The sequence below is a fragment of the Parus major genome, chromosome 1A (assembly GCF_001522545.3).
Source record: "Parus major isolate Abel chromosome 1A, Parus_major1.1, whole genome shotgun sequence".
Lineage (NCBI taxonomy): Eukaryota > Metazoa > Chordata > Aves > Passeriformes > Paridae > Parus > Parus major.
The window spans coordinates 67,662,212-67,671,336 of NC_031773.1; the positions used below are offsets into that span (position 1 = coordinate 67,662,212).

The 9,125-nt window shown below is 41.7% G+C and overlaps 1 protein-coding gene across 2 annotated transcripts in view; it reads right to left on the reverse strand.

The window, feature by feature from the left end:
- BPGM (bisphosphoglycerate mutase) overlaps positions 1–9,125 on the reverse strand; it is a 34,368-nt gene that overhangs the window by 15,794 nt on the left and 9,449 nt on the right. The window lies entirely within an intron of this gene.

Genomic DNA, 9,125 nt, shown 5'->3' on the forward strand with positions numbered 1-9,125 from the left:
GCGGCGCCAGCCAATGGGCGCGGCGCGGGGCGGTGACGCGCTGCCCCGGGCCCCGCGCACAGCCCGGCGCTACCGTGCCCGGCGGGGCTCGGGGATGCTGCGGCCGTCCCGGGCCTCCTCCCGCCGGCTCTCCCGAGGCAATGCCGGCCTCCCGGAGCGGGCCCATCTGCCGCCAGGGATCCCGGCAGAGATGCTGGCTGCCCCCGCGGCTCTAGGCACGCAGGCGGCGCTTTGTGAAGCGGGGAAACGGGGTCGCGCCAACGCACGACCGGAGGCATCCAAACCTCTGGCTTCTCCCGAAACCGCTTTAGGACCTTCTGGTTTTGGTAAAAAGCAAGGGTCCAAAAACTAATTATTCAAAATGAAACCAATAGCCAAAAGAATAAAAGAATGAGACGCGCGTCTTCCTAAGGATCAAGCTAGCTCCCTCATTCCCACAGGCTGTAATCCAAATATAAAGTAATTAAAAACAAGGGGATGGAGCAACTCTAGTTCGAAACAAGAGGGAAGTGGTGTGGGAAGATGGTGTCCTTTAGTGCTTCTATTGCCATAGGTCTGATTTTATCTTAAAGAAGAAGCAGAGCTCATCTTTCATACCCCCTCGGAGTCATAATTTCTTCTCTAAATGCTTACCCTGAATAGCCACGAGGTAAAGCTTAGAGGGCCACAAACTGGATGCAAACCAAATGTATTCTATCATCCTCTCTGCACGGGATAGAGGTGATCTTCCCTTTTTTAATAAGTTAAAAGACTGCATGAAAATGAAAGATGGGGGATTCAGATTCTGATAGGAAAAAGTGACATGATTAATAAAATTTGGGGCAGAGGTATTAAAATAATATCTCTGTTGTGCTGTGAAGAGAAATGGTCTGATTTTACATTTATAGGGATTAGATCCAAAGATGTCAGTGGGAAAGAAGGCTAATCCAATGAAACACTGCTTTGCTAGGCTCACAGCACTAGCAAAGTGCTTACCCTTAGTGGTAAGGGTGGCCAGGCTGCTGGTGAGCAGCGTCCTGCATCTCTTTGGTGGTTACTGCACTTTGTTCCTCATTCATTTGGGAAGCTCTAGAAAACATTCTGCATCTCAGGGAGAATACTTTCAATGCCTTCCCTGATAGAGCAATTCCTGACCCCACCACAGAACCACAATAAAACGTGCTGCTTCTGCAGAATATTTCTACTGGTTGTGCATTGTACTTAACAGTTACACATAAAATCCTTTTCATCTCATCCACCAACTTTAACAACTACCTTTCATTCCTGTTAGCCTTGTCTAAACCAGAACTTGAGAGTATAAACCCAGTCCAGCCTATGCAATCAAAGCAATACTCAAGTTCTTGGTGTAGAAGAGTTTGATTTGCTAGATCAGCTCCAACTGGTGAAGAGAAATGCTCCCACACCCCCTGCACGACCACACACCTGCAGTCACCATGGCTTCAGGCAAACTGGTTGGCTGACTTTGTAAGGAAAAGAAGCAAAGTTCCTAGAGATAGAAGGAAACATAGCTTTTCTTGAATATCAGAACTATGTGCATTGGCTGTACATCAATCATCAAGAATACAATTAACAGAAAGAAACATTCTATGCCAATGTGCAGTCGTGAGTGAGTAGACAGTATCCCATGCCACAATCCAGGACCTCTATGGCCATTAAATACAGATTTTTGTCTCCTTTAGTCTCTAGGAAAGACCATTTCATTAGCATGGCAAAAACAGCCTAATGACTTTGATTCACATTTCAAACTATCCAAGGACAGAGAGTCAAAGCCACAACCCTGTGCGTGACTTCTTGCAGACAGCTACACTCACTAGGCAGCTATTATCTCTCAGACCAGCTGGCTTGTGTTTTTCAGGATCTCTGCTCTGGAGCCCTTCCAGCCTGTTGCATTTAGCTGGAATGTTTGTGGCAGAATTAGTCCAGGAAACTCCTTTCCTCAACCCATAAACTTCCACCAGGGCACCAGTGCAACTGCGCTGCTCTGAATAAAGGCCTGGAGCTGAGCAAGGCAGATGCAGAAGAAAACAGAACTGGAAGGAAAAAAGGCTGATTAAGGATTGATTAAAACTGTGGCAAACAGGAGTCTTCTTCACTGATTATGCCCTTGGTACTCTTTCACAGAATAGTTACTTTGTTCAAAGCCAGATCCAGTGTTTGTCACAGAGCATTGCAGACATTCCCATTTTAATTTCCAGAAAACCCCGAGCTATTTGTTTAGAACTATTTGATACATGATCTGTCTTCATTAATAATTTCATGCTCAAAATACTGTAATGAAAATGAAATGAAAAATTCTGTAATCAAGTCCTTGCACTCTTTAATAACCCTGAAACCCTCTCTCTAAAACTTCTCCTGTGTTTTCCTACATGAATTTACATCTCCTTTTCTAGACCCTCCCTACTCCTTTCCAGCCCATTCTCTCTGCTGCCCAGATGTGTGCCCAGGGACTCTCCCTCACTTTTTTCCTGGGATGCAGGGTCATTCAGGTAATTTTCAACACTTGACATTTCTTTCCCCTACAAAAAACCTAGATCTTTCCTGTCTACAAAAGAAAACCTGTCTTTCCTCTGTCTGCCATCCAAGCTATTGTCTCACATTCCTCTGCAACTATTCTGATAGCCCACAGACAAATTTGTATGGAGAAAGCTCTGGGAGTACAACACACTACAAAGAGAAAAACATCCTTACTGCCTCCTGAGGATTCAGAATTACAACACTGTAATATTACTCTGGCTAAATCCAACTCTTCATATGTCTCTACGCACCAGATCTCAGTCTGTAACACAAGGAAAATGAACCTTTTTCCATCAGAGCTCATGGAGCAGGAGCAGGCAAGGACATGCCAGGCTCCTGTCTCTCTGTTGGAGCCACTCACCACATCTTGCAGTACCCACACATGTGGCTCTCAGCATTTCCTTGGCTGCAGCACACCTGTGTGTTGGTAATTTTTCATCACACACCTACCCCTATTTGTCAACATATCACACCAGCACATCTTAAACCAAGCCTATTATTACCTCAGACTTGGGGGTGCACCTGACAGAGCAGCCAGGCACACCTTGCAGTCACCCAAATACAATTTAAGCTCCTTGGCAAAGGCCCTTTTTCACCTTTAGTTTCACTAGTTTAGGTACTGTTCAATACAATGTTCCTTTCCTGTGTTAACACAGTGGGGCTTTCATCCTGTTTGGGTAAGCAGGCAACACACAACTTCAGTAGATTCTCCTTCTATCAAAAGCAGAAGTATAAGCTCATGTGAAGAGAAAATAAAGTACTCTACCTTTTTTTTTTTCTTCTCTCTCTCTCTCTCTCTAACTGCATTACTTGGAGGGAAAATATGTTTAAAAAACAAAAAGAAAAAGTTGAGTGTGTCAGCACTTTTAAACTAACCCTGCATTTCTCAACAGAATCAGAACTTTAGTCTTTGCTGAAGTGGAGAAGTTTTTCTGCATCATTAATACCAAATATATGACCAAGAAGGAGGAAGAAAATACATAAAAGCCCTCATTATATGCAAAACAGATGGAGAGAAGCCGCTTTGTGAGGCATCATATTCTAAACCTGAAGTGGGAACTGAATTTTTTATGTAATCCCAATAGCTAGTTACTGATAATGTTATTCTGAAGTAAAAAAGATGACTTCTGTTTGTTCTTCTGAAATATTAATTAAAAAAAAATATATTTCTAGATATCCCAAGCTGAGAACACAGGCATGGGAGAAAAATTTATATTCTCCATGCCCTTAAAACCATTACATTCTCATCTTCAAATAAACACCTCAGCCCAGCAGGTGCCTAGAACATACAAAAAAGTGTGTGGAACACAATGTTCTGAAGAAATCTTCATGGATACAGTTCTAGTCTTCAAAAATAACTCTGAAAAAAAGTTTTACAAGGTATCAATGGCTATGATAACAAAATTCTTTCTCACAATTAAAAGTTTTCCCATTTCTAGAGCCAGAGACAAAATCTCAAGATTTACAAGGTTCACTTTTAAATTTTTTGAGTTCGGAGGGGTTTACATTTCAGATTCTGGTTTGGAGCATTTCACTGGTTTTTAGTCACAATATTGTCCAAATTAACTTCTTGTAGCAGTATCAAAAGCAAAGAAAATCCTGTGATGAAATCTGCTTTTTTTCCCTCATAATAAACAAAGTGCTCCAGACACCAGACGTCAGTAAGGAACTGTCTGGGAAGAGATAATTTTAAAAGGCTTTGAAAAAAGAAAGCAGCAGGGTGGTGTCTAGTCACGATTAGTTATTTTGAAAACACACTGGATAGTGCTGATACTAGAGCATGATGACAGCACATAACAATCTGAGCAAATACAACCAAAAAGGGTAAAATGGGAACTTTTGTGTCGTTGTAGAGAATAGTGAGAACAACAAACACACACTACACATTTAAGTTCATGTGTATTAACTTTCTTGCTATGAAAAATTAATGGTTCACCTCAAAAAAAAAAAGCTGCTCTAAAGTCTTTTATTTCCATGTTACAATGAACCTTGGATTAACTAAGACTTTGTTGATGTGTGTGTGTAGAGTTATCTCTGTCTGTATTTATGATATTTGTTTTCTCACAAATTTGATTTTCTTGTACAAATCACAAAGACTTTTCTGGTGCTTCTTGTGTTTCTGTCCATGGTATGTGGCTCTCTTGCTTCACACCATTTTACAAATCAAGACTGGCTGAAGTTCAGTTTGGTTTTGAATGGAGCACAAAAATGAGCTTCCTATATAAAAAGTCTGTCCTATGTGTTATGGTCACATAATATCAAGAGAAGGACTGAGTCACACTGTTCTTCCAGTTTACTGTAACTCCTCAGAATTCACTGGGGCTGCTCCTGACTGTAAAAAGCAACAAAATCAGGCCTCTCTTTTACAGGATTGTTTCCCAGGAAACTTTAGGAGTTAGGTTGCTAAATAAATAGCTGTGTATCACAAGTTAATTCATGCTTCCTCCTCCTCCACCCCACCTCATTTCTTTAACAAAAAAGGAGCATGAGTGGAAAGACAGACAGGACTAATAAATCATGCATGATGGGGAGTCAAAATATCCAACTTCACAGAGTTTTTCAGTTCAAATTTTTCAAATCTGTTTTACTTACATGGAAAACCATTCACTGAAATAATTTTGTGCCTGACTTCTACTCTTTCTATTCAGAATTAGTCTATTCCTCTATACTGTCACCAGATCTAGCTATCCATGGAAGAGCCAGGAAAAATATTCTGCCTGTAATTCAGTATTTCTCTCCTTTTTATCTTAAAAAGAAACTTTTCTGCTTCAGCACTATCCAACATTCAACATTTTGGAAGGGTCAAGTACTTGTTTAAACATTCAATATTGGTGTCCTTATTCTTCTGGGTACTGCATCTGTAATATATCAAACACAGGACTGAGCCAAGATCAATACAAGGATGTGTGAGGGAAAAAAATGGGCACTAGGTCCTGCCCTTTTTAAGGAGGAATTTGCAGCAGTAGATTCATCTGGCAACAACCTGTTTTCCTTTTGGGGAAGGGTATAATGTCTCTAGAAACACACCACAAAATGAGGCACGTGCTGTTGGACCAAGGCCTCTTGCCCTTTTCAAGATCCAGAAACTTTAGAGATTAAGCCATTTTATCTGCTCTTATGTTTGCACATGGTTTGGGGGGCAGCTGAGAACACACCCAGGCCAAACCAATTTTCCTGGCCTCTGCAGCAACCCACACGTGGCCACCATCTCTTCCCAGCCCCTGGGTTCCACACACATTCCAGCTGCAGGACAAGCTGAGTCCCCAGCCAAGACAATTGCTGGAAGCCTCATGCTAGAACAATGTTCAACCCATGGCCTCCTCCCTGCACATCCTGAATTCCTTCTGGAAATGACAGATGCTGAGAGTGCAGGAGCCCATCTGACCAAGCCCAGAGCAGACCTGGAGCACAGAGCACGATAACTGCACAGCCACGGATTAGTGAAGGACAATGAGCCGAACTTCTGTGGGAATCACTGGACCTTCCACATCCCCACTAAATGTTCCTGCTGCCCACGGGTCCTGCCACGTGATGGGAGAAACACCACATGAGGTTCTGCTCTCCTGTTTACAAAACCTGAGTAACTCAGTCAGCTAAAACAATCTGGATCCCCTGTTGTGTACGAGTTCAGGTTATAAAGCAATTTCTATTCAGCTCCAACTGTACAGATTCCACAGTGCTATTTTTCATGTTGTTCCTAATCGAGATGAACTCATTGGTTTTACTGTGTGCTTCATTTTGTTTTGTTTTTCAAACACGAAGGAAATATTTCCAACACTTTTCAAAACTTTTGTGTTTTTTTAAAAGGGAAAACTTATCTCTTCCTCTACTCTTAAGACATTCAAAGCATCCCTTTCCTTGTCAAAACCAGACGTGGCTTACTGCTGAAACTTGAAAGGAAGCATGAAAATATTTTTCCGTGAGAATAAGAGCCTCCACCTGGCAAGAAAAACAGTCAACTGTTCTCTAAAGTGATGAGCTTTGGAAAACCTACAGTCTGCATATACAAGAAAGGAAAATCCCATTCCTGTGATAACCATGCCTACCAACAGAACTGGACAGGAATGTAGGTCTGGGATGGGCAAATTTTCCATTTATAGATGAGATGGGTTTGGATGCTGGCCATGGTGTTCTTCCTACTTAATTGAAGTTGCCTCTCCCCTCATTACAAAGCCCATTCTCCCACAGAAACAACTGAGAAGGTTTGCTCTTTGTTGATGCTTTGGTACTTCCTCTTTTTACAGGGCTTGACCTAGAGAAAATCAAGCAAAGTATTTGCCAGTCCCACATTAATCCACCTCTCCAGTCTGTGGTCAGAAGCTTTCTTTTTAGAAGTTAAAGAAAAGACACAAAAGACACTGACATGTTTCTGCTTCCACAGCAACCAGTCCTGGCCTGTGCAAGGAAGTTGCAGCTTAATTAAACCAGTTCAAAAACTGACGCTGTTAAATTAATGTGAAGTCTTTGGGAGGATGGATGTTATTTTACTGGAATCGTTTCTACTGTTTTAACTGAAGTGGTAAGGAAGGGATTTAAGCTAAATCAATACACAACATACTTCAACTGATATGTGTCCAAAAAAGGCATTTGCATCAGCATAATGAAACAGTGCAAGATTTTCATGTAGACAAGACTCAGAAGAAAATACAACTATATTATTCTTTGGGAATATCGTGAACATGCCTTGTTTTGCCTTTGTCTGCTGTCAACACCTCCTCCACTGCCTCCAGGGGTCTGCTCCCCACTGCCTGACAGTTTTATTAACTCTCTCTTCCTGTCCTGTTTACCCCCAGGTACCCATTTGTTGGCAAGTTACACTTCTCTTTATCACCAAACCACCACCCCATTTGATGTAGTTCTCAAAAACTGTAGCTTCCTGCAGTTCTGCTCAGTTAAAAGGTTCCTCTTCAGGGTAGTTTCAACTTGATGTTCCCCAGATTTTCCCCTTTCCTCTACTTGTAACAGTAATAGTTACTCCAGCTTCAGAATGCAATTGCCTGAGTTTTTCTCAGAACCCAAAATATATTGTTTCAGGTTTATTGTGTGCCAAGTGCTGTGGAAACATCAGACTGTGATTACTCCTTCTGGGAGGTCCATCTTGATCCAGAGGGTGACATATAGTGAGAAAAAGTATTTTTAAAAGGCCATTTTTAGCAGCTACTCTCTCAGCTTTGCATGATATCCCAGCACCTCTTGAGCTCACTGGTTTACACTAGAGTGGGGAATGTCCTTGGGAAGAAGGAAAAGGTAAATCCTTACTCTTCTTGCTGTTCTTGGTTTGCCCCCAGAGGCCAGCATGGCCAGGTCAACCCTGGGATGCAGATCCTGAGGAATTTTTTCTCCCCGTTTTTCCTGAGGCATCAGCACTGCTGCCCTGGGAGCTGCAGGGGGGAACACAGGGGATCCCTGGGGATGAGGCACAGAAAAACAGCGCTGAAATCTCAACATCCAGCCATTCCGAGCACACCAGGGCCAACACACAGCATAGGTCAGACAGGATTTGGTACTACACTGGCTGAACAAAGAGCTGGCAAACATTTTACCAAATGGCTCCTTTCCACACTATCGGATTCGTGGCAAATTTCCCAATGGAAGCAGCTTCTGGCCACAAATGTGCAGTTAACAACCCAAATCTGTACAGCACACCCTGCTTCCTACCAGCTGCACATGGCCACAGACCCCACAGACAGCTGCAGGCAAAAGCTGGAGCTGTTGAGCACAGGAGAGTGCTCCCAGTTGTAGTAAATCCAACCATATTAAATTTTAGATAGTCTTTCTGCTTCTCCTTGGACACAAATGATGAAGGTAAGTGCCTTGTTAACAGGAGGGAGAAAACAGACTTGATTTTCCCTCCACGTGCATAACAATGCTTAAAAGTGTGAGTTTTGGAACACCTCTGGTTAGAGACCATCTCACATTTCAGAGCAAAAGATAGCAGGGAAAATGTAATTCTTCTCTATGTCTTGAGTTTAAGGATCAGACAATTCAGAAAATTGGTATGTTAGTGAGAGCTGGCTTGCAGTTATCTCTTGCAATTTCCTCTTTAAACACAGATTTGTATCTTTTGAGTCCCTACCAGAAAATTTTCAAGCCTATTAATTTATTACAAATGTAAGCCACCTTTATTTTTTTTCTTCTTATCCTTTTTTAGGAAAAGAGGCAGAGGAAGAGAGATTTCCAACTTCTCATTATTACAAAATCTACAGAATACAATATCCAGTTCAATCTGCTGAGTTAAGATTGAAGAAATGCAAAAGCAGTGGCCACAAACAAGTTTAACTCTGCCCCCGTGTGTGCAAACATTAGAACACATCCATCCACCCTGGATCCTACTCTGGTTTTGTGCTAAAGGGTGTGTTAGTTTGTGGCAGTAATTATATATGGCATCCACAGTGACCATGAAGCTACAGCACACTTCTACACTCACATGTCTTTGCATTATGAAATTCTTTTATAACTGCATTGGCTGCTAAAAAACAAGACACAAAGATATGCCTGCTGCCCACAATAATAACAATATAATAAATATTATAATAAGTAATTATAGATAAATATATAAAAATATATATAAAACCAAAATAGAATATAAATAATTATATTATTTAAAAAAT